Below are 26,531 nucleotides of genomic sequence, written 5' to 3'. Positions count from 1 at the left end.
TAAACAAGGTGTGTGAATACCCAAACAATAATTAAGGAAAGAAACAACAACTGATCGACATGGGAAGAAATCAGCAAAAGAATTCAGGAAATATAAAGAACCAAACGGAAAACACACCACCAAAGAGGAGCACCAGCCCCCTAGAAATGGACACCAACCAAAATCAGGCAACCAATATGACAGAAGAAGAATTTCGTATGTGGATCATGAGAACACTAACCCAGCTGCAACAACAACTCAATAACCAACATAAAGAAACCACAAAAAGCCTCCAGGATATGGGAAAAGAAATAGAAACAATGAAGAAAAGTGTAACCAAACTCCTGTAAATGAAGAATCAATTCAAGGAACTACAAAATACAGTGGAAAGTCTCAAGAACAGGGTAGATCAAACAGAAGAAAGAATCTCAGAGCTTGAAGATGACACCCTCCACTTAAATAAATCAGTCACAGAAATAGAGCAGAGAAACAAGAGAAAAGAGCAAAGCCTACAAGAGCTGTGGGATTATGTGAAGAAACCTAACGTAAGGCTCATAGGGTTACCAGAAGGGGAAGAAGACAACACTCAAGGATTGGACAAGCTGTTTGAAGATATAATAGAGGAAAATTTCTCAGGCCATGCTCAAAATCTGGATATAAAAGTTCAAGAAGCCCCAGAGGACCCCTGGGAGATTCAATGCACACCGGAAGACGTCACGACACACAGTCATCAGACTAACCAAAGTATCAACTAAAGAGGCCCTTCAAAGAGCTGTAAGACAAAAGAAGCAAGTAACATACAAGGGAAAGCCCATTCGAATAACATCAGACTTCTCTAATGAGACTTTACAAGCAAGGAGAGACTGGGGCCCCACTCTCTCTCTTCTGAAACAAAACAATGCCCAGCCTACAATATTGTTCCCTGCAAAACTATGCTTCGTATATGAAGGAGAAATAAAAACATTCTCAGACACGCAAAGGCTCAGAGAATTCACCAAGACAAGACCAGCCCTACAAGAAGTACTTAAAACAGCGTTACGCACGGAACATCACAATAATAACCCACGAATATAAAAACAACCAAAACCCAAAGATGTTAAAGGCCAGATATTACAATGGCTCAAGACAGAAATCATAGCAACAACATCCAACCCAGCAGAATGATCAGTAATCTACCTTACGTATCAGTTCTCTCAATAAATGTGAATGGCTTAAACTCTCCACTCAAGAGACACAGGCTGGCTGAATGGATAACCAAATACAAGCTAAGTATATGCAGTCTTCAGGAAACACATCTAACCTGCAAGGATGCATATAGACTAAACATAAAAAGGTGGAGATCAATATTCGAAGCAAATAGAAGCCGAAAGAAGGGTGGTGTGGCAGTTCTAATTTCAGACGATTTAGTTTTTAAACCAACAAAAGTAGTGAAAGACAAAGAGGGTCATTATGTAATGGTGAAGGGCACAGTTCAACAAGAAGAGATAACAATTTTAAATATATATGCACCCAACTTAGGTGCACCCAGATTCATAAAGCAAACCTTACTGGAGCTAAGCAAATGGATTAATAGCAACTCCATAATCGCCGGAGATTTCAACACCCCACTGACGGCACGAGGCAGATACTCCAAACAGAAAATTAATAAAGAAATAATGGACTTAAACAAAACTCTAGAACAATTGGGTCTGACTGACATTTACAGAACATTCTACCCAAAATCCACTGAATATACGTTCTTCTCATCAGCTCAGGGGACATTCTCTAAGATTGACCATATCCTAGAACACAAAGTAAATCTCAAGAAATTTAAAAAAATAGAAATCATACCATGTACCTTCTCAGATCACAGTGGAATAAAACTAGAAATCAACCCTAACAGGAACTCACATTTCTACACAAAAACGAAGAAAATAAACAACCTCCTACTAAACGATTACTTCATAAATGAAGAAATCAAAACAGAAATAAAAAAATTCTATGAAGAAAACGAAAATGGAGAGACAAGTTATCAAGTCCTCTGGGACACAGCTAAAGCAGTTATGAGAGAAAAGTTGATCTCCATGAATGCCTGTAACCAAAAGACAAGAAGATCACAAACAGACAATCTAATTTAACGACTCGAAGAGCTGGAAAAAGAAGAACAGACCAACCCCAAATCCAGCAGAAGAAGTGAAATCAACAAGATCAAATCAGAACTAAACGAAATTGAAAACAGGGAAGCTATTCAGGAGATTAATAAAACAAAAAGTTTGTTCTTTGAAAAAATAAACAAAATTGACACACCATTGGCTAAGCTAACGAAAAGAAGAAAAGAGAAATCTCCAGTAAGTTCCATCAGGAAAAAAAAAGGAGATATCACAACTGATCCCAAAGAGATACAAGATATAATTATGAATACTACAAAAATCTTTATGCACACAAACTTGAAAATGTGGAGGAAATGGACAAATTTCAAGAAACACACAGCCTCCCTAGGCTCACAAGGAAGAAATAGATTCCCTGAACAGACCAATCCCAACAGCTGAAATAGAAACAGCAATTTAAAATCTCCCTAAAAAGAAAAGTCCCGGTCCAGATGGCTTCACACCCGAATTTTACAACACTTACAAAGAAGAACTAGTAACTATCTTGCAGAAACTATTCCACAACATCGAGAAGAACGGGAACCTCCCCGACACCTTTTATGAAGCGAATATTACTCTGATACCAAAACCAGGAAAGGATGCAACAAAAAAAGAAAACTACAGACCAATATCCCTAATGAATATAGATGCAAAAATTTTCAACAAAATCTTAGCTAACCGAATCCACACACTTATCAAAAAAATAATCCACCACGACCAAGTGGGCTTCATCCCAGGGATGCAGGGATGGTTCAACATATGTAAATCTATAAATGCAATTCACCAAATAAACAGAAGCAAAAACAAAGACCACATGATTCTTTCAATAGATGCAGAAAAAGCTTTTGACAAAATTCAACACCCTTTCATGATACGAACACTTAAGAAAATAGGCATAGAAGGGACATACCTAAAAATGATACAAGCCATATATGACAGACCCATATTCAACATCATACTGAATGGGGAAAGATTGAAATCATTCCCACTTAGAACTGGAACCAGACAAAGCTGCCCACTATCTCCACTTCTGTTCAACATAGTGCTGGAAGTCCTGGCTACAGCAGTCAGACAAGAAAATGGAATCAAAGGTATCCAAATAGGGGCACAAGACATCAAACTTTCACTGTTTGCTGATGATATGATTTTGCATCTAGAAAACCCCAAAGATTCAACCAAGAAACTCCAGGAACTGATCAATGAATTTAGTAAAGTCTCAGGATACAAAATCAACACACAGAAATCAGAGGCATTCATATACGCCAACAACAATCTAATTGAGAACCAAATCAAAGACTCAATTCTCTTCACAATAGCAACAAAGAAATTAAAGTACCTAAGAATATACTTAACCAAAGAGGTAAAAGACCTCTACAGGGAGAACTATGAAACACTGAGGAAGGAAATAGCAGAGGATGTAAACAGATGGAAATCCATACCATGCTCATGGATCGGCAGACTCAATATCATCAAAATGTCTATACTACCCAAACTAATCTACAGATTCAATGCAATACCTATTAAAATCCCATCAGCATTATTCACAGATATAGAAAAAATAATTTTACGCTTCGTATGGAACCAAAGAAGACCCCGAATATCAAGAGCAATTCTAGGCAACAAAAACAAAATGGGAGGCATTAATATGCCAGATATCAATATATACTACAAAGCTGTAGTAATTAAAACAATATAGTATTGGCACAAAAATAGGAATATTGACCAGTCAACAGATGTGAGAATCCTGATATAAAACCATCCTCATATAGCCATCTAATCTTTGACAAAGCAGACAAAAACATACGCTGGGGAAAAGAATTCCTCTTCAATAAATGATGCTGGGAAAACTGGATAGCCACCTGTAGAAGGCTAAAACAGGACCCACACCTTTCACCTCTCACAAAAACCAACTCAAGCTGGGTAACACACTTAAACCTAAGATATGAAACTATTAGAACTCTAGAGGTAAAAGTTGGAAACACTCTCCTAGACATTGTACCCCCATAATATGCCGGAATAAAAAAAAAAGTGCAGAGAGTGAATATATTCTCCCACTCTGTGGGTTGTCTATTTTGCTCTAATGATAGTTTCCTTGGCTGTGCAGAAACTTTTTAATATTATCATATCCCATTTGTTTATTTTAGATGTGGCAGTCATTGCCTTGGGGGTCTTCCTCAAAAATTCTTTGCCTAGACAAATATCTGATAGGGTTTTCCCAACATCTTCTTCTAGGATTCTTCAGATTTTTTGCCTTACGATATAGCACATCTTATATTTTCCTGGTTAGAACTGGAACCCATACTACTAAGTGAAGTATCCCAAGAATGGAAAAACAAGCACCAGATATATTCTCCAGCAAACTGGGATTAACTGAGTAGCACCTAAGTGAACACATAGGTACTACAGTAATAGGGTATTGGGCAGGTGGGAGGGGGGAGGGAGGCGGGTATATATTTACATAATGAGTGAGATGTGCACCATCTGGGGGATGGTCATGATGGAGACTCAGACTTTTGGGGGGAGGGGGGGATATGGGCATTTATTGAAACCTTAAAATCTGTACCCCCATAATATGCCAAAATAAAAAAAAAGAAAAATTCAGAAAAAAAAAAAAAGATTTCTTGCCTTAGGTTTAAGTTTGTTATCCATCTTGAATCAATTTTTGCGAGAGGTGAGAGGTTGGGATCCTGATTTGCTCTTCTGCATGTTGCTAATAAGTTTTCCAGCACCATTTATTGAAGAGAGAATATTTTCCCCATTGTATATTTTTGTCTGATTTATCAAAGACTAGGTTACCCTATACTGATAGTTTCATCTCTGGTATCTCAGATCTATTCCAGATATCCATGCTTTTGTTCTTGTGCCATCACAGGGCTGATTTAACTCTTATTGCTGTATAGTACATCTTGAAGTCAGGAAGACTGATGCCTCCCAGTTTGTTCTTTTTACTTAAGAATGCTTTGGCTATATGTGGTTTTCTCTGGTTCCATACAAATTGCAGAATTATTTTTTCTAGATCTGTTAAGAATGCTGGTGGTATTTTTATGGGGATTGCGTTGATTCTGTAGATATCCTTCGGTAATATTGACATGTTAACAATATTGATTCTACCAATCCATGAACACAGTAGATTTTTCCATCTGTCTAACTTATCTGCAATTTCTTTTTTTAGTGTTTCGTAGTTCTCCTTGTATAAATATTTCATATCTCTCCTTAAGTATACTCCTAGGTATTTAATTTTTTTTGAGGCTATAGTAAAAGGTATTACGTTTTTGATTTGAGTTTTTGATTTGAGTTTCTGCTTGATGGTTATTGGCATATATGTGTGCTTCTGATTTTTGTATATTGATTTTATAACTTGAAACTTTACCGAATTCATTTATCAAATCTAGGAGTCTCTTGGATGAATCCATGTGGTTTTCTAAGTGTAATATCATATCATCAGTGAAGAGTGAGAGTTTTGTCTCATCTGCCTGCACTTGGATGCCCTTAATAGCCCTCTCTTGCCTGATTTCTATAGCTTGGATTTCTAGCACTATGTTGAATAGGAGAGGAGATAGTGAGCATCCTTTTCTAGTCTGGTTCTAAGAGGGAATTATTTCAACTTTTCCCCATTTATTATGATATTAAGAGTGGGTTTGTCATAAATGGATTTGATAAATTTAAGGTATGGGCCATCTATGCCTATTTTGTTAAGAGCTTTTATCATAAAGGTATGCTGGATTTTTGTCAAATGCTTTTCTGCATCTATTGACAGAATCATATAGTCTTTGTTTTTATGAAGAGAATTGCATTTATACACTTGCATATGTTAAACCAGCCTTGCAAACCTACATTAAAGCCCACTAGGTCATGGTGAATTAGTTTTTTGATGTGCTGCCGAATTCTATTTGCTAAAATTTTATTTAGGATTTTTGCATCTATATTCATGAGGGATATTGTTCTGTAATTTTCTTTTTTTGCTGCATCCTCTCCTGGCTTTGGTATCAAGGTGATATTGGCTTCGTAGAAAGTGTTAGGAAAAATACCATCCTTCTCATTGGTATGGAATAGTTTCTGTAGTATAGGTATGAGTTCGTCTTTGTATGTTTTGTAGAACTCTGAAGTGTAGCCATCTGACCCAGGACTTTGCCATTTGGGGAGGTTTTTAATTACTGCTTCAGTTTCTGTGCTTGAGATTGGGCTGTTCAAGAATTCTGTTACCCCCTGGGTGAACTTAGGGAGGTTGTATGACTCTAGGAATCTCTCCATTTTGTCTTCATTCTGTAGTTTTGGGGCATATAGATTTCTATAGTAGTCAAACATAATGTTTCGTATTTCTGTAGTGTCTGTTGTGACTTCTCCTTTTACATTTCCTATTGAGTTCATTAGAGTCCTTTCCATTTGAGTTCTTGTCATCCTAGCCAGAGGGCTGTCAATTTTATTGATCTATTTGAAAAATCAGCTTTTGGTTTTGTTGATCTTCCATATAATTATCTTATTCTACATTTCATTTAGTTGAGCTTTGATCTTAGATATCTCTTTTCTTCTGCTAGGATTGGAATTGGTTTGTTCTTCTTTTTCCAATTCCTTGAGTCTATCCATTAGGTTGTCAGTGTCTAATCTTTCTGTTTTTTAGATTTTAGCATTTATTGCTATTAGTTTTCCTCTCAGATATGCTTTTGCTGTATCCCACAGGTTTTGGTAAGATGTGGCTCCATTGTCATTTTGTTCAAAGTAACTCTTGATTTCTCTCTGAATTTCTTCCTTGACCCAATAGTTATTCAACAGTAGGTTGTTTAGTCTCCATGACTTTGTGATGTGGTGTGCATTTCTGTTAAAATTGAACTCCAATTTTATACCACTATGGTCAGAGAAGACACATGATATTATTTTTATTTTCTTGAATTTTTTGAGATCTGCTTTGGGGCCTAGTGTGTGATCAATTTTGGAAAAGGATCCATGAGCTGCTGAGAAGAATGTAAATTCAACTTTATTTCAGTGGAATGTTCTGTAGAGATCTGTCAGACCTTTTTGGTCAAGAGCTTTGTTTAAGTTCCTTATTTCTTTACTTAATTTCTGTTTGGAGGATCCATCCAGTTAATTTAGTGGCATGTTGAAGTCCCCTGCTACAATGGCAGTATTGTTTAATGTGGTATTTAGTTCAGACAAGGTTTTCTTTAAGTAATTGGGTGCTCCTGAATTGGGTGCATAAATATTAAGAACTGTTAAATGTTCTTGTTCAATCTTCCTTTTCACCATTATAAAGGGGCCGACTTTATCCTTTTGTACTTTTGATAATATAAAATGAATGTTGTCTGTGAGTAATATAAATACCCCTGCTTTCTTTTGACTTCCATTTGTCTGGATGATAGTTTTCCATCCCTTGATCTTCAGTGGGAGGCCTGTTTGTGGTTTAGATGTTTTTCCTGTAGACAGCAAATGCTAGGCTTGTGGAATTTTATCCACTCTTCTAGTCTATGCCTCTACAGAGGACAGTTTAATCCATTTACATTTATTGAGAGGATTGAAATTGGAGGAAGGTTTCCATTCATATTGTTGTCTGAAGTCCTGTTGCTATGTATGAGTCCTTGAACCATCATGAATTTCAAGGTGTAGACTTTAATTCTTTCATGATTTTATTTTGAGGAGTGGCTATTGCCCTATTCACTGTGGAAGGCAGGTCTGAAAATTTCCTGTAGGGCTGGTCTGGTCTTTGCATATTCCTTCAGCGATTGCTTGTCTGAGAAGGATTTTATTTCACCCTCACAGATGAAACTTATTTTTCCAGACAAAGAATTCTGGTTTGGGCTTTGTTCTGTTTTATAAGATTAAGGATAGGCACCCACTTCCCCCTGGCTTGTAAAGTTTCATATGAGAAGTCTGTGTTTGTCTGGTAGGCTTTCCTTTATAGGTTATTTGTTGTTTTCGCCTTGCTGTATGGAGGATTACTTCTTTCACATTTATTATGGTCAGCTTAATAACCACATGATGAGTCTATTGCCTATTGACATTGAGTCTACCCAGAGTCTGTGCACTTCTTGTATTTGGATATCAATATTTCTGGCCAGGCCCTGCATATTTTCCTCCAGTATGCCGTAAAATAAGTATTCCAACCCTTGTAAATGTTCCTTGTCCCTTTTTGGAATCACAATCAATCTGAGATTCGACTTTTTTACATAATCCCATACTTCCTGTAACCTCTGGTCTTGTCTCTTGTTTCTGTGCATCGTTTCTTCCTCTGATTTATTTAGAGTATAGGTATAATCTTCAAGCTCTCAGATTTTCTCCTCAGCATGATCTATCCTGTTTTTGAGGCTTTCCACTGTATTATGGAGTTCCTTGAATGTTTCCTTCATTGCCAGAATTTCTGCTTGGTTTCTCTGAATTACATCTATATCTTTGCATAAATTTTCATTCATTTCCTGGATTGTTCTTGTGGTTTCTCTATGTTGGGCTGCTATTTTCTCTTCAATTCCATTGTGCTTTCTAACAATGCTTGTTTGTAATTATTCCTATGTTAGTTTAATCATATCATGTAAGTTGGGCTCTGTTGGTGGAGAATGAGTATTTTCTTTTGGAGGTGACCTTTCTCTCTGGTCCTTCATGATTTCTGTATCTTTCTCTGGTTCTTCCTCATCTGGATACTTTACTGAGGACCAGAGTTGCTGGAAGTCGATTATGACTGTGTTCTTGGGTTCCAAAGGAATGATCCTTGGAAGAGTTGGGGTGTATGTGCTCTGGTCCTGTATCATCTAAGAGGAGTTTGAGCCTGTTGGGTTATCTTTGACCTGATATCTTCACCTTCTGTCCACAGAGTTTAGTGGGTTTGGGTCCCTTGCTGAGACACCCAAGAGATCATTCACTCTAGTGAGATGGAGACCGGTTTCCAGCACTATGTTGAAGTGGTAGGCACTGTGTTAGGCTCTGAGTTTACTCTTTCTTTTGTTCTCTGTGGTTTGCCATAAGGAGTCTGTTATCAATGTATCCCAAGATCTTTGTATTGTGCTCTAAGCCTCCAAATAGGATATACACTTTTAAGCAAATGTTTTGCCACTCCCAAGGTTTCCTCAAGTCCTCAGGAATAGCAGCATCCTTTGCAACTCCGCATTGCTAAGACAAGCTCTGATGTCTGGGCACAGGTCACAAACAGCTGAATGAAGCAAGAAACCACACAGGTTCAATCCTCGGAGAGAGCCACCAAACAAAACACTGTTATCCCCTTTCCACCCCATTTAAACTCAGCTTCTGAGGCCACCAGCTGGGTTAGGCTGAGGGGAGGTCTGAGGACACTACCAGGGCAGGCCTCCACAGTGTTTCCAAGCTACATGGTGGCAGTGGTGTGCTGTAGCAGCGCTGATGCCAAGGGCCCCCTGTTTGGTGGAAGACTGGGTTGAGTTTGGCAGGCTGGCTTCAAACGTCCACTGCACTCCCTAAATCCCCATTCGCAGAGACCTAATGGTTTATGTGTGGGTATCTTCCCTCTTTCTACCCAACCCCAGCCAAAGTGTCAAAGGAATCCAAAAGCCAAGCCTCCTTTAAGGTAGAAATCCCTCTTCCTGGTCCTGGGAGCGTCCTGACGTGGAATGCCAGATTCAGTACTTGTTTCTTTGGTATGGGAGGTGGCCGCTGGGTTTTAAACCTGCGGGTTCAGCACCTGCCACTGCTTCAGCAGTGCGCTGGAAGTTCAAAAAGTTGCCTTCTTCAGAATCTCTATCAGATCAGCCAGTTTGGAATAGAGGGTATGCCTTAGCACGCTTCCAGTGTGGCCCTCCACAGCGTTTCCAAGCTTTGGAGTGGCAGTGGTGCTGAGAAGCAGCTGCTGGCTTCAGACCCTTCCCCACCCATGACTGCTTCCACGGAGCACTGGGAGATCAAAAGGTTGCATTCTCCAGAAGCCCAATCAGTTCAGCCAGTATAGGGTAGAGGGGATGCCTGAAAAACGCTTCCAGCATGGCCCTCTGCAGTGTTTCCTAGCTACAGAGTGGCTACAGAGTGGCAGGGTGGTGCTGGGAGGTGGCTGCTGGGTTCGGACTTTCCCCCACCCACAACTGCTTCAGCAGAGCGCTGGGAGCTCAAAAAGTTGCCTTCTCCAGAAGCCCAGTCAGTTCAGCTGGTTTAAGGTAGAGGGGATGCCAGAGAAATGCTTCCAGCGCAGCCCTCCATAGCGTTTCCAAGGTACGGGGTGGTGTGGCGGTGCTAGGAAGTGGCTGCTGGGTTCGGAACCTCACCTTCCCGCTACTGATTCAGCAGAGCACTGGGAGTTGAAAAAGTTGCCTTCTTCAGAAGCCCAAACAGTTCAGCCAGTTTAGGATAGTGGGGATGCCTGAAAAACGCTTCCAGTGGGGTCCTCTGCAGCGTCTCCAAGCAACAGCATGGTGCGGCAGTGCTAGGAAGTTGCTACTTGGTCCATACCCTCCTCCTCCCGCTAGTGCTTCAGCGCGGTGCTGCGGATAATTCAAAATGCTGCCTGCTCCAAATTCTACTCCAAACTGCTAGTCTGCCTATGTTACTGCCTCCCACCAACTTCAGGCAATTCCCTGCCTGTGTGGGTGTGGGGTTTGGTCAGGGAAGGGATCATCTCCCTGTGCAGGGCAGAAGTAATAACTCCTCTGGCCAGTCTGTTGGCCGGCAGATGCGCGAACACACTCCCTCTCCACTATATTTCTGACTCCCCGAGTTTTGTGGAAGAATTTTTGGTTCACCTTTGATTATTGTCTATGTTTTCCCTATCCTGGTGCCTCTTTGCAGTCTTGTGAAGCTGATCCAGAGTAGGTGCAGTTGACCTGTGTGTGGTTGTCTGCCTTCTTCACTTCTCACTCTGAGAGCCAAGAGCCAAGAGGTCAGCCCTATTCCGCCATTTGTCCTAATGTATCTGTTATGCCTTCTTGATGAATTGTATTCTTCAATATTATATAGTGGCCCTCTTTGTCTTTCATAACTTTTGTTGATTTCAACACTAAGTCATCTGAAATCAGAACTGCTATGCCAGCTTTTTTTAGCTTTCATTTCCATGGAATATTGTTTTCCATCCCTTCACCTTGAGTGTGAATGCATCCTTGTGGGTCATATGTGTTTTGGAAAGACAGAAGATACTTGGCTCGTGTATATTTATCTACTCAGCTAGCATATGTCTCTTTAGTGGGCTGATCAAGCCATTTACATTTATTGAAATAAATGATAATTGGGGAAGAATTCTGTTCATCCTAGTGAGTTGAATTTTGTTGCTTTGCTTTCTCCCTTGAGCCATAATGGTATCTGGCCTTTAACCTTTAGCTTTTGGATGATTTTACACTGGTGAGTGTCTACTGTGCTAAGCCACGTGTACCACTTTTCTGAATACTTCCTGGATGGCAAGTCTTGTCTTGATGAATTCCTTCAGTGTTTGCTTGTCTGAGAAGGTCTTTATTTCTCCTTCATATAAGAAACTTAGTTTTGCATGATAAAGAAAATTCTAGGCTGGGCATTATTCCATTTGAGAAGACTGAAAACGGGGCTCCAGTCTCTTCTGGCTTGTAAGGTATCATTTGAGAAGCTTGTAGTTAGTCTAATGGGTTTTTCTTTGTAGATTACCTTCTACTTTCACCTTATGGCTCATAGGAGGGCCTCTTCTGTGTTTATTTTGGCCAGTCAGACTGGCCAAAATAATGACTATGTGTCCTGGTGTCTTCCTGTTTGTAATTAATCTTCCAGGAGTCATTTGAGCTTCTTATACCTGTATCTAGATTTTTAGCAAGGGAAGGGAAATTTTACTCCATTATATCCTCAAATATTTTATCCAACTCTTGTGTATTTTCTTCATCACCTTCAGGGAAGCCTATGATTCTTATGTTAGGCCTCTTCGCATAATCCCACATTTCTTGTAGGCTTTGCTCTTCTCACTTATTTCCCTACTCTATCTCTGTGACTGAATTGTTTAAAGGTGTTATCTTCAATCCCTAAGATACTTTTTTCTGTTTGATCTAACCTATTCTTGAAACTTTACACTGTGTTTTATAATTCCTTGAATAAATTCTTCATTTCCAGAAGTTCTATTTGATTTTTCTTTAATATATTAATTTCTTTAGTGAATTTTTTCTTTCATGTCCTGGATTTGTATGTATATGTGTGTAGTTTCTTTGTGTTGGGTAGCCATTTTCTCTGGCATTTCATAGAGTTTTCTACAATCCATGTTCAAAGTTCTTCTGTCATTTCAGTGTTATGATTTTGGTTGGTATCCATTGCTAGAGAGCTGGTGTTCCCTTTTGGGGATGTCCTTTTGGTTTGATTCTTCATAGTTCCGGAGTTCTTTCACTGATTCCTTCCCATCTGGAGCGTCTGCTGCTTCTTACCTTTGGATGTTGTTTAGATAATGACATACCCAGTTTAGTCCCTTAGCCAGTAGGTGGTTCTTGTGGGTGGGTATCAGCCACAAGCACCATGTGATGAGTTAGCAAATGCAGTAAAAGGGTGTACAAATTGACCTCCTTGTTAGTAGGTGGCACTTGCTAGGAGGAGCAAGCTGCAATGTTATTTTTGGGTCCTGTGACAAGTTCTAGTCCCTATAGAGAGGTATTCTAGTAGGTGGGGCCCTGGGACTTCCAGGTGTGTCCTTATTCTACACCTGAGCAGGCACAGATGTGGGAGTGAGGCTAGGTGGGGCTGGGTTGGGTGGGTCTGCCCTCTAGCTCAACAAATGCTTCTAGAAGTGGTCAAAGTTCTGCTCCCTGCCTCTGGGCAAAGCTTCCAGGGAAGGGCTGAAGTGACCTCACTCAACCAGAGGTGGGGCTGTCAGAGACTTGTAGTCTGGCAGTCTGGAGCAAGCCTCATTGCTTTCCTCCCTCCCTTATTCCTCAGTCTCTCTCTGGCCTCTGCCATCAGGCAGGACCTCAAACCAACTGAGCTCCCCCTTGACTGTGATGTGGGCCAGGAAGATCCCTGCCCAGGATCATGGCCTGAGCTAGGAGCAAGGCCTTCCTCTGGGAGTAATGGTGCCCTTTGAGCACACTGCAGCTCAGGGTCAGATAAGGACCCACTCTTATCTGCCCCTGAAGGTACACAGAACTCAGTAGTCTAATTCACATATATCTCTTTGTGTCCCCAGGCAATGTGATTGATACCTGGGTATACATACTCTGGCCTACAATCTTGTCCCATAGGCCAGAAATCAATGCCTGATCATGCCAGGGAGAGGAATGCTTGTCCCAAGTTACCCTCAGGGTATCCAAGCTAGATCAATGTCTCTCCACCTTGGCCTTTTCCCAATGCTGCTGGAGTCACTGGGCAAGTCACACCAGGAAGGGTCAGCAGTCAGGGAGCTCACAATCTGAGCAACCATCAGTCCACTGCAGGTTTCCAAAAGAAAAGGTCCCATTCCCTGTGAATGCCTCCAAGTAGTGGATAAATTGTCTCTCTTGGTAGCTGTGGGTAGGTGAAGGGAAAGGGAGAATGAAGCAATATGGCACCTGACAATTATCTCAGGTCTGCGGAGAGGAGGTGCCCTGAGGGAGCTGGGAGCCTGGTGCCTTGCAGACATGGCAAAGTGAGATGGCTCACTGGTGCCAGTAATCTCTGGGGTAGTGTTTCCAGGTCTCTCCAGTGGCATGGGAGCCCACCGTCAGTCCAAAATGCAAGGGAGATGATTTTAACTGCTCCCCCTACCCTTCTCGCTGGTGTCGAAGCCTCTTGGGGCTTAATCCCTGCCAATGCCTTTCTCCTTACAGTTCTGCTCTGCAACCACTTCCCACAAATCTCCTGTAGTTTCAGGTTCCCCTCCTTCCAAATCTCATCCAATCTGTTTGTCTGCCTGTTTGTCTTTTTTCTATTTTTTTTAAATTTCTCCTTCTTGCAGAGGTGTTTCTTGTTTGCTTCCTTTTATTCTGCCAGATACACCTTCCCCAACAGGCTGTTCCCACTTCAGTTCACAGGATATGGTTGCATACAGCTCCTGGGGTGAGAGGTGGGGGTCTCAAAGCTGTCCTTTCTTTTTCATGCCTGATTGCTCTGGCTAGGACTTCTAGTACTATATTGAATATAAGTGGCCATCTTTGTCTTCTTCCAGTTCTTAGGGGGAGTGCTTTCAACTTTTCCCCATTCAGTATGATGTTGATTGTGGGTTTTTCATATATCATTTTTATTATTTTGAGGTATATTCCTTGTATGCCTACTTTGTTGAGGGTATTTATCATGAAGTGGTACTGGATTTTATCAAATGCTTTTTCTGAATTTATTGAGATAATCATATGAGTTTTTAACTCTGTTCATGTGATGAATCAAATTTATTGATTTACATATATTGAACCATTCTTTTATCCCTGGGATAAAACCCACTTGATTATGGTGAATTATCTTGTTGATGTTCTGTTAGATTTGGTTTGCTACTATATTCTTGAGGATGTTTGCAAATATGTTCATGAGAGATATTGGCCTATTGTTTTATTTTTTTGTTGTGTCCTTTCCTGGCTTTAGTATCAGGGTGATACTGACTTTGTAGAATAATTGAAGAAAGATTCTCTCCTTCTCAATGTATGGAACAGTAGAAATGCACTTTAAATATAAATACAAAAAGGTTAAAGTAAAAGGATGGAACATGCTCATTCTAATAAGCTAAAGTGGCTACATTAATTCAGAAAAAGTAGATTTTAAAGCAAAGAATATAACCAGGTATTTTTTTAAAGATCATTTCATAACAATAAAGGCATCAATTAATCAAAATGGCTAACAATCCCAAATGTTTGTGTACCTAATGACAGAGTGTAAAATACAAAAAGCAAAAACTGATAAAAACCACAAAGAGAAATAAACAAATCCACAACTACAGTCAGATTTCAATAGCCCTCTCAATGACTGATAACTTGGCATAAAAACAACAAAGATATAGTAGACAAACTGCACTATTGACCAACTTGACCTGATTTTTATTTATGACTTCCTTTATCCAACATCCACATAATATGTGATCTTCTCAAGTGCACACAGAACGTTTACCAAGACATGCCTTATTCTGAGCTGTAAAATGAGGTCTCAAGAAATTCAAAAACATTTAAGCCATACAAAATATGTCCTATGACCACAGTGATATTTAATTTGAAGGCATAACAAAAAGGTAATTAGAAACTCCTCCAAATATTTTGAAACTAAATAATACACTTCTAAGTAACCCCAAAATCATCGAAGAAATCAAAAAGAATATTAGAAAGTTTTTGAACTGAATGAAAATGAAAATACAATCTATCAGAATTTGTGAGATGCAGTTAAAGAAGTACTAAATGGGAAAGTTACAATACTAAATATATATATTTGAAAAGAATAGACTAAAATCAATGGCCTCACTGTCCATCTAAGAAAATAGATAGAGAAGAGCACATTAAAACAAGAGTAAGTAGCATAAAATCAATAATGAAGATCAGTGCAAAACTCAATGAAATAGAAAACAGAAAATCAATGAAAACAAAAGGTGATTCTTAGAGAAGATCAATGAAGTTGATAAACCTAGAGGTTTATCATGGAAAAATAACAGATTACATAAATTACAATATCAGAAATAAGAGAAGTGACACTGCAGATTCTATAGATATTAAAAATAATAAAGGAGAAGAGAGGAGCAAGGATTGACTGCTATTGGGTATCAGATTTCTTTTGGTAGTGGTGAAACTTTTCTGGAATTGGATGGTGGTGATGGTTGCACAACTATGTCAACATACTAAAATATACTAAATTGTACTGTTTTCTAAAATGTATGTAGTATGTGAATTATATCTAAATTTAAAAATCAGGAAACAATATATGAACAATGTAATACCAATAAATTTGACAGCTTACATGAATTGTAAAAATTCCTTGAAGGACACAATTTACCAAAACTTACTGAAAAAGAAATAGATAACATGAATATCCTGTTAAAGAAGTTGAATTTTTAGTTAAGGTGCTTTCTATAAAAAAAACTTGAGGCCTAGAAGGCTTCACTAGTATATTGTACCAAAGATTTAAAGAAGAAATAGTATAAATTATGGCATATTTTTCCGCAAAATAGAAGGATAGGGAATACTTCCTAACTCATACTATCAGCCAGGATTACCATGAAACCAAAGACATTACAAGAAAAGAAAATGACAGACCAATATCTCCCATGAACATACATGTAAGACATATATATAAAAAGTAGCATATCTAATTAAATATGTTAAAAGAATAGAAATTTTAAGAAAAAATGGTCAAATAAAGGTAACTACCTGGATTCCTGCTCCCAGGGAAAGAGGCATAGATCTCAGTCTCCTACAGATGAGTGGATCTCTCTCCCTCAAGAACAGCATTGTGAATCATTAGAGAATCAGCACAAGACACACAAAACAGGAAGATTAAAAGATGAAAGGGAGATATGATCATGATCTCTGGAGTGTGCAAAACAAAAAATAGAGCATAGAGAGCAGGAGGGCTCTGGCTGACCAGGCCAGCAAGTAAGGTGGGATCAGACCCACAAGAGAACTCCTTGCTTCCCCACTGACTTTCACACCCACTCAGACAAGCACCTGCCTGAAGTTAGTGCAAAATCATGGCAGGAGGCATGGGAGTCTGGTGAGAGGGGACAATAGCGGGAAAAAAATACAAGCCAAGTACCTCTGTCTTCAGGAAATACACCTAACCTGCAAGGAAGCATACAGACTAAAGGTAAAGGGGTGAAGATCAGTATTACAAGCAAATGGAAGCCAAAAGAAGGCTGGTGTGGTAGTTTTGATTTCAGAGAACTTAGTTTTTAAACCAACAAAAGTAATGAAAGATAAACAGGGGTATTATATAATGGTGAAGGGTACAGTTTAATAAGAAGACATAACAATTTTAAATATATATGTACCCAACTTAGGTGCACCCAGATTCACAGAGCAAACCCTACTTGATCTAAACAAATGGATAAACAGCAACTTGATAATAGCCAGAGATTTCAACACCCCACTGACTGCACAGGACAGATCTTCTTTTTTTTTTTATATAAGATTATATATAATTAGTGAAAAAAATTTCACATTTTTTTTAATTTTGGCATATTATGGGGGTACAGATTTTAAGGTTGATATTCAGGGTCTTCTTTGGTTCCATACGAAGCGTAAAATTATTTTTTCTATATCTGTGAAGAATGCTGATGGGATTTTAATAGGTATTGCATTGAATCTGTAGATCAGTTTGGGTAGTATAGACATTTTGATGATATTGAGTCTGCCGATCCACGAGCATGGTATGGATTTCCATCTGTTTACATCCTCTGCTATTTCCTTCCTCAGTGTTTCATAGTTCTCCCTGCAGAGGTCTTTTACGTCCTTGGTTAAGTAAATTCCTAGGTACTTTAATTTCTTTGTTGCTATTGTGAAGGGTATTGAGTCTTTGATTTGGTTCTCAATTAGATTGTTGTTGGCGTATATGAATGCCTCTGATTTCTGTGTATTGATTTTGTATCCTGAGACATTACTAAATTCATTGATCAGTTCCAGGAGTTTCTTGGTTGAATCCTTGGGGTTTTCTATATACAATATCATATCATCAGCAAACAGTGAAAATTTGATCTCTTCTGCCCCTATTTGGATACCTTTGATTCCATTTTCCTGTCTGATTGCTGTAGCCAAGACTTCCAGCACTATGTTGAACAGAAGTGGAGATAGTGGGCAGCCTTGTCTGGTTCCAGTTCTAAGTGGGAATGATTTCAATTTTTCTCCATTCAGTATGATGTTGGCTATGGGTCTGTCATATATGGCTTGTATCATTTTTAGGTATGTCCCTTCTATGCCTATTTTCTTAAGTGTTCATATCATGAAAGGGTGTTGAATTTTGTCAAAAGCTTTTTCTGCATCTATTGAAAGAATCATGTGGGATTATGTGAAGAAACGTAAAGTGAGGGTAATAGGGTTACTAGAAGGGGAAGAAGACAACACTCAAGGGTTGGACAAGCTATTCGAAGATATAATAGAGGAAAATTTCCCAGGCCTTGCTCAAAATCTCTATATCCAAGTTCAAGAAGCTCAGAGGACCCCTGAGAGATTCAATGCAAACAAGAAGACGTCACAACATGCAGTTATCAGACTGACCAAAGTATCAACTAAAGAGGCCCTTCTAAGAGCTGTAAGACAAAAGAAGCAAGTAACATATAAGGGAAAGCCAATTCGAATAACAGCAAACTTCTCTAATGAGACTTTACAAGCAAGGATAGACTGGGGCCCCATTGTCACTCTTCTGAAACAAAACAATGCCCAGCCTAGAATCTTATGCACTGCAAAACTAAGTTTTGTATATGAAGGAGAAATAAAGACAATCTCAGACAAGCAAAGTCTCAGGGAATTCACCAAGACAAGTCCAGCCCTTCAAGAAGTGCTCAAAATAGTGTTACCTACAGACCAGCACAATAAACACTCTTGAATGTAAATCTACTCAAAGCTACAGATCAAAGCCCAGACACTACAATGGATCAAGAGTGAAAACAAAGCAACAAAGTTCAACCCAACATAATGAACAGAAATCTGCCCCATCTATCAGTTATCTCAATAAATGTGAACAGCTTGAACTCTCCACTCAAGAGACATAGGCTGGCTGAATGGATAAAAAACACAATCCAAGTATCTGCTGCCTTCAGGAAACACATGTAATCCGCAAGGATGCAGTTAGACTAAAAGTAAAGAGGTGGAGAACGATATTTCAAGCAAATGGAAGCTAAAAGAAAGCTGGTGTGGCAGTGCTGATTACAGATAACTTAGTCTTTAAATCAACAAAAGTAATAAAAGACAAAGAAGGTCACTATATAATGGTGAAGGGTACAACAAGAAGACACAATAATTCTAAATATATATGCACCCAACATTGGTTCCCCCAAATTCATAAATCAAACTCTATTTGATCGAAACAAATGGATAAACAAAAACACCATAATATTTGGAGACTTTAACACCTCACTGACAGCACAGGACAGATCCTCCAAACAGAAAATCAACAAATAAATAATGGACTTAAACAGAATCCTAGAACAAATGGGCCTGACTGATATTTACAGAACATTCTACCCAAAACCACTGAATATACATTTTTCTCATCAGGTCATGGGTCATTCTCCAAGATTGACCATATCCTAGGACACAAAGCACGTCTCAAACAATTTTAAAAAATAGAAATTATACCATGTATCTTTTCAGACCACAACGGAATAAATGTACAAATAAATCCTAACAGGAGTCCTTATTTCTACACAAAGTCATGGAAACTAAACAACCTTCTGCTGAATGATAACTTCATAAGCAAGGAAATCAAGATGGAAATCAAAAGATTCTTTGAACTAAATAACAAAGGAGACACAAGTTACCAATATCTGTGGGACACAGCTAAAGCAGTTCTGAGAGGAAAGTTTATCTCCATAAATGCCTATATCCAAAAGTAAAAAAGATCACAAATAGACAACCTAAAGAATCATCTCAAAGAGCTAGAAAAAGAACAGACCAACCCCAAACCCAGCAGAAGAAGTGAAATCATTAATATCAAATCAGAACTAAACAAAATTGACAACAGGGAAACTATATGGAAGATTAATAAAACAAGAAGTAGGTTCTTTGAAAAAATAAACAAAATTGACACACCATTGGCTAGACTAACCAAAAAGAGAAAAGAAAAATCTCTAATAAGCTCCATCAGGAACAATAAAGGAGAAATTACAACTGATGCCACAGAGATACAAGACACAATATGTGAATACTACAAAAACCTCTATGCACACAAGCTGGAAAATGTGGAGGAAATGGACAATTTCTTAGAAATAGACTGCCACCCTAGGCTCAACCACAAAGAACTAGAACTCCTAAACAGACCAATATCAAGCACTGAAATTGAAACAGCAATAAAACAACCTTCCTAAAAAGAAAACTCCTCGACCAGATGGTTTGATACCCGAATTTTACCACACCTACAAAGAAGAACTAGTGCCTATCCTGCAGAAATTATTCCACAACATCGAGAAGGATGAAAGCCTGGCCAACACATTTTATGAAGTGAACATAACCCTGGTAACAAAACAAGGAAAGGATGCCACAAAAAAGAAAACTACAGACCAATATCCCTAATGAATATAGATGCAAAAATTCTAAACAAACTCCTAGTCAATCGAATCCAGGTGCTTGTCAATAAAATAATTAATCACAACCAAGTGGGCTTCATCACAGAGATGCAGGGATGTTTCAACATATGCAAATCTATAAATGTAATTCAGCACATAAACAGTAGCAAAAACAAAGACCATATAATCCTTTCAATAGACTCAGAGAAGGCATTTGACAAAATTAAACACCCTTTTATGATAAGAATTCTCAACACAATAGGCATAGAACGGAATTACCTAAAAATGATACAAGCCATATATGAAAAACCCACAGCCAATATCATACTATATGGGGGAAAATTGAAAGCATTCTCACTTAGAACAGAAACAAGACAAGGTTGCCCACTATTTCCACTTCTGTACAACATAGTGCTGGAAGTCCTCACTACAGCAATCAGACAAGAGAGCGGAATTAAGGGCGTCCAAATGGGAGCAGAAGAGATCAAACACTCACTCTTCACTGATGACATGATAAAATACCAAGAAAATCCAAGGATTCACGATGAGTATCCTTGATCTGATAAATGAATTTGGTAAAGTCTCAGGATACAAATCAATTCACAGAAATCAGAGGCATTCATATATGCCAACAACGGTAACAGTGAGAACAAAATCAAAGACTCAATTCCCTCAGAATAGCAACAAAGAAAATAAAGTACCTTGGAATATATTTAACTAAGGAGGTAAAAGACCTCTACAGGGATAACTAAAAACACTGAAGAAGGTAATAGTAGATCCTGTAAACAGATGGAAGAATACACTATGCTCATTTGTCAGCAGAATCAACATTGTTAAAATGTCTATACTACCCAAAGTGACCTACAGAGTCAATGCAATCCCTATCAAATTACCGTCATCGTTTTTCACAGATATAGAAAAAATAATTTTACTCTTCGTATGGAACCAGAGAAGACCCTGTATAGGAAAATCAATCCTAGGCAATAAAAACAAAATAGGAGGTATCAATTTACCAGACTTCAAACTATACTACAAGGCTATAGTACTTTTTTTTTTTTTTGAGACAGAGTCTCGCTTTGTTGTCCAGGCTAGAGTGAGTGCCGTGGTGTCAGCCTAGCTCACAGCAATCTCAAACTCCTGGGCTCGAGCGATCCTTCTGCCTCAGCCTCCCAAGTAGCTGGGACTACAGGCATGCGCCACCATGCCCGGCTAATTTTTTATATATATATCAGTTGCCCAATTAATTTCTTTCTATTTATAGTAGAGACGGGGTCTCGCTCTTGCTCAGGCTGGTTTTGAACTCCTGACCTCTAGCAATCCGCCCGCCTCGGCCTCCCAGAGAACTAGGATTACAGGCGTGAGCAACCACGCCCGGCCGGCTATAGTACTTTAAAAAGCTTTTTTACTGGCACAAGAACAGGGACATTACCAGTGGAGCAGAAAGAGAACCCAGATATAAAACCATCCTCATATAGCCAACTAACCTTTGAAAAAGGAGACAAAAACATACACTGGGGAAAAGAATCCTTATTCAATAAATGGTATGGGGAAAACTGGATAGCCACATGGAAAAGACTGAAACAAGACCCACACCTTTCACCTCTCGCAAAAATCAACCCAGGCTGGGTAACAGAATTGAACCATAAGTGTGAAACTATTACAGTTCTAGACAGAAATGTTGGAAATACTCTTCTAGACATTGGCCTAGGCAACGAATTTATGAATAAGACCCCAAAGGCAATCACAAAAGCAACAAAAATAAACAAATGGGACATAATGAAATTTAAAAGTTTCTGCAAAGCCAAAGAAACTGTCAAGACAGCAAACAGACAACCCACATAATGGGAGAAAATTTTTGCAAGCTACACATCTGAAAAAGGGCTAATTACTAGAATCTATTTAGAACTCAGGAAAATCAGCAAGAAAAAATCAAACAACCCTATCAAAAACTGGGAAAAGGACATGAACAGAAACTTCTCAAAAGAAGACATCTTAGGGTTGTGGTGAGCATAGTGGGGGGGAGAGAGAATACATCAACCTTCCAAGGGAAAGGCTAAAATGTACAATGTAACCCAAAGGACAAAAAAGGGAAAAAACAAAGCAAACAAACAAACAAACTTTTATCGGGAGGTGGGCAAATGGGAGGGTGAAGGAGGGGAAGAATTTACACTTACAAAATAGGTGCGATGAGCACCACCTGAGAGTAGGACATGCTTGATGTTTTGGTGGGGGGGGGCGTGGGGAAAATTGGCAAGGGCAATATATGTAACCCTAACAATATTCATACCCCCATAATATGAAAAAATTAAAAATTAAAAAAAGGGGAGGGAGGATCAAGATGGCAGAGGAGAAACACTGCCAGAAAGAGTGTCTCTGCAGAAAAGACAGATTCTAGCAGAAATTAGAAAAAAGAAGCAAGAAGATGAGCATACAGTTGATGAGGGCTGGAAGGAGGGGCACCTGAGACCACGGGAGACTCCACGGGAGGAGGTTGCAGAGGAGAACTGGAAAGTGAGACTGCCGGAGCAGCCTGAAGACCAGCAGGAAGGGTAGGTGGCTCAGTCACCTTTACCCTCCCTGCATTTGGGACTGCTGGTGGGCTCCCCAGTGGGTGGAGAGACCTGTGGACACCAGCCCAGAGACGGCCACCACCAGCGAGTGATAAGCCTGTAGCAGACACCGCACCAGAAACCCAAATCCCTCAGGGCACCTCCGTGTGCACAGACCCGAGCCAAGCGGCAGGCGCCATATTGCCTCCTTCTCCCCTCCAACGACCCTACCCATGGCTGCCCAAAGAGACAATATAGCCACCAGCCAGAGGCACCTCCAGGGAAAGGGACCTTCCTTTTTGGGACCCTACAGCTGACTAAGGGGAACTCAGACTGTAAGCTCCCTACCCGCCAGCCTCCCAGGTGCTGCTGGCATGGTGATCCCAGGAGAACAGTGCAGACCCTGAGGCTGAGAGACACAGACCCAACTTGGGCTCCCTGTGGGCGAATTGGGACTGGTACTCCGCTCCCTGGTGGGGATATAGTTTGAACTCTGGGACCCAGAGGTCAGACCTACAGAGCAGATCCCGTGCACCGAGGTCTCGCATTGCCCGGGGCACAGAAGGGATATACGTGAACAGCCTACTGAGGTATGTGTGCCTTCAGTGGCAGATCAGCATCCTAAGGGCAACCCTCCTCCCAAAAGGAGGCCATACGCTCAGCCCAGGTGGCATTCCTGCACAGGGAACCTCCCCGCCGGCATCACAGTCCGGGAAGTCCTGGTGGCGTGTGGTGTGGCCTGCTGGCAGAGGCTCAGGAGTAGCTGTGGAGTCGGGGAGGGTGGAAAGAAACTAGACATGCTCCAGACTGCGAGTCTCAGACAGCCCCACCCGCACTCACAGGTTTTCTGATTGAGCAGGTCCATTCCAGCCCCTCCCTGATAGCTTTTCCTGGAAGCAGAGAACAGAACTTTGACGCCTGCTAATGATATTGGTGGTGCTTGATGGCAGGCTTACCAAACACAGCTCATCCCAGACTCTCTCCTAGACTAGCCCTCACTGAGGAGGAGCAAAGGACACACCTGGAAGTCCCAGGGCCCCACCGACCACCTGAGGCACTAGAGTGCCTCTGTACAGGAACAAGAGCAGATAACAGGACACAAAAACAACAGTGTAGTATATTCCTCCAAGGAAGCGCCATCTACTGACAGGGAGGACATCCTGCACAGCCTTTTCACGGCACCTACTGACTCATTATACAGGGAGTGGTCGAATCTCACCCACAGTCACCACCTAACGGCTCAGAAATTAAACAAGGCTTGTGAATACACAAACAAAAACCTAAAGAAAAGAAACAACAACTAATCGACATGGGAAGAAATCAGCGAAGGGACTCAGGAAATATGAAGAAGCAAACGGAAAACACACCCAAAAAGAGAACAACCAGCCCCTTAGAAACAAACACCAACCCATATCAGGCAACCAAAATGACAGAAGAGGAATTTCGTATGTGAATCATAAAAACACTCACTGACTTGCAAGAACAACTTAATAACCAACACAAAGAGACTGCAAAAAGGGTCCAGGACCTAAAACAAAACTTCACTAAAGAAACAAACACAATGAAGAAAAGTTCAACCGAACTCCTGGAAATGAAGAATCAATTTAGGGAACTAGAAAATATACTGGAAAGTCTCAAGAACAGGGTAGATCAAACAGAAGAAAGAATCACAGAGAATGAAGATAACATCCTCCAACTAAATAAAACCGTCACAGCGATAAAATCTCAGAGCTTGAAGATAACACCCTCCAATTAAATAAATGAGTCACAGAAATAGAGCAGAGAAACAAGAGAAAAGAGCAAAGCCTATGAGAGATGTGGGATTATGTGAAAAAACCTAATGCGAGGCTCATATGGTTACCAGAAGGGGAAGAAGACAACACTCAAGGGTTGGACAGGCTATTTGAAGATATAATAGTGGAAAATTTCCCCAGCCTTGCTCAAAATCTCGATATACAAGTTCAAGAAGCTCAGGGGACCCTTGGGAAATTCAATGCAAACAGGAAGCCGTCAAAACATGCAGTGATCAGACTGACCAAAATATCAACTAAAGAGGCGTTCTAAGAGCTGTAAGACGAAAGAAGCAAGTAACATACAAGGAAAACTCAATACGAATACACCAGACTTCTCTAATGAGACTTTAAAAGCAAGGAGAGACTTCGGGCCTATTCTCACTCTTCTGAAACAAAACAGTGCCCAGCCTAGAATCTTATTCCCTGCAAAACTAAGTTTTGTATATGAAAGAGAAATAAAGAAATCCTAAGACAAGCAAAGTCTCAGGGAATTCACCAAGACAAGACCAGCCCTTCAAGAAGTACTCAAACCAGGGTTATGCACGGAACACCATAATAAAAACTCATGAATATAAAAACAACCAAAACCCAAAGATTAAAGGCCAGATAATACAATGGCTCAAGAGAGAAATCATAACAACAACATCCAACCCAACAGAATGAACAAAAATCTACCTTACCATCAGTTCTCTCAATAAATGTGAATGGCTTAAACTTTCCACTCAAGAGACATAGGCTGGCTGAATGGATAACAAAATACAGGCCAAGTATATGCTGTCTTCAGGAAACACATCTAACCTGCAAGGATGCATATAGACTAAAAGTAAAAGGGTAGAGATCACTATACCAGGCAAGTGGAAGCCAAAAGAAGGCTGGCGTGGCAGTTCTAATTTCAGACGATTTAGTGTTTAAACCAACAAAAGTAGTGAAAAACAAAGAGGGTCATTATATAATGGTGAAGGGCACAGTTCCACAAGCAGAGATAATAATTTTAAATATATATGCACCCAACCTAGGTGCACGCAGTTTCATAAAGGAAACCTTTCTGGAACTAAGCAAACGGATTAATAGTAACTTCATAATCACCGGAGATTTCAACACCCCACTGATGGCACAAGACAGATCCTCCAAACAGAAAATTACAAAAGAAATATAGGACTTAAACTAAACCCTGGAACAATTGGGTCTGACTGACATTTACAGGACATTCTACCCCAAATCCTCTGAATATACGTTCTTCTTATCAGCTCATTGGAAATTCTCTAAGATTGACCATATCCTAGGACACAAAATAAATGTCAAGAAATTTAAGAAAATAGAAATCATACCATGTACCTTCTAAAATCACAGTGGAATAAAAGTGGTAATCAGCCATAAGAGAATCTCACATTTCTACACAAAAATGTGGAAATTAAACAACCTTCTACTAAATGATTACTTCATAAATGAAGAAATCAAGATGGAAATAAAAAATTCTATGAAGACAATGACAATAGCGAGACAAGTTATCTAATCCTATGGGACACAGCTAACGTAGTTCTGAGAGGAAAGTTTATCTTCATAAATGCGTATAACCAAAAGACAAAAAGATCAAAAACAGACAATCTAAGAAAATGACTCAAAGAGCTGGAAAAAGAAGAACAGACCAACCCAAAACCTAGCAGAAGAAGTGAAATTAACAAGATCAAATCAGAAATAAACGAAATTGAAAACAGGGAAGCTATTCAGGAAATTAATAAAACAAAAAGTTGGTTCTTTGAAACAGTAAATAAAATTCACATGCCATTGGCTAAGCTAAAGAAAAGCATAAAAGAGAAATCTCTAATAAACTCCATCAGGTACAAAGAAGGAGATATCACAACTGATCCCAAAGAGATACAAGATATAATTTATAAATACTACAAAAATCTTTATGCACACAAACTGGAAAATTTGGTGGAAATGGACAAATTTCTAGAAACACACAGCCTTCCTAGGCTCAACCAGGAAGAAATAGATTCCCTGAACAGACCAATCTCAACAGCTGAAATAGAAACAGCAATTAAAA

This window comes from Microcebus murinus, chromosome X, assembly GCF_040939455.1.
Source record: "Microcebus murinus isolate Inina chromosome X, M.murinus_Inina_mat1.0, whole genome shotgun sequence".
Lineage (NCBI taxonomy): Eukaryota > Metazoa > Chordata > Mammalia > Primates > Cheirogaleidae > Microcebus > Microcebus murinus.
Note: the sequence above shows the minus strand (reverse complement) of the source record.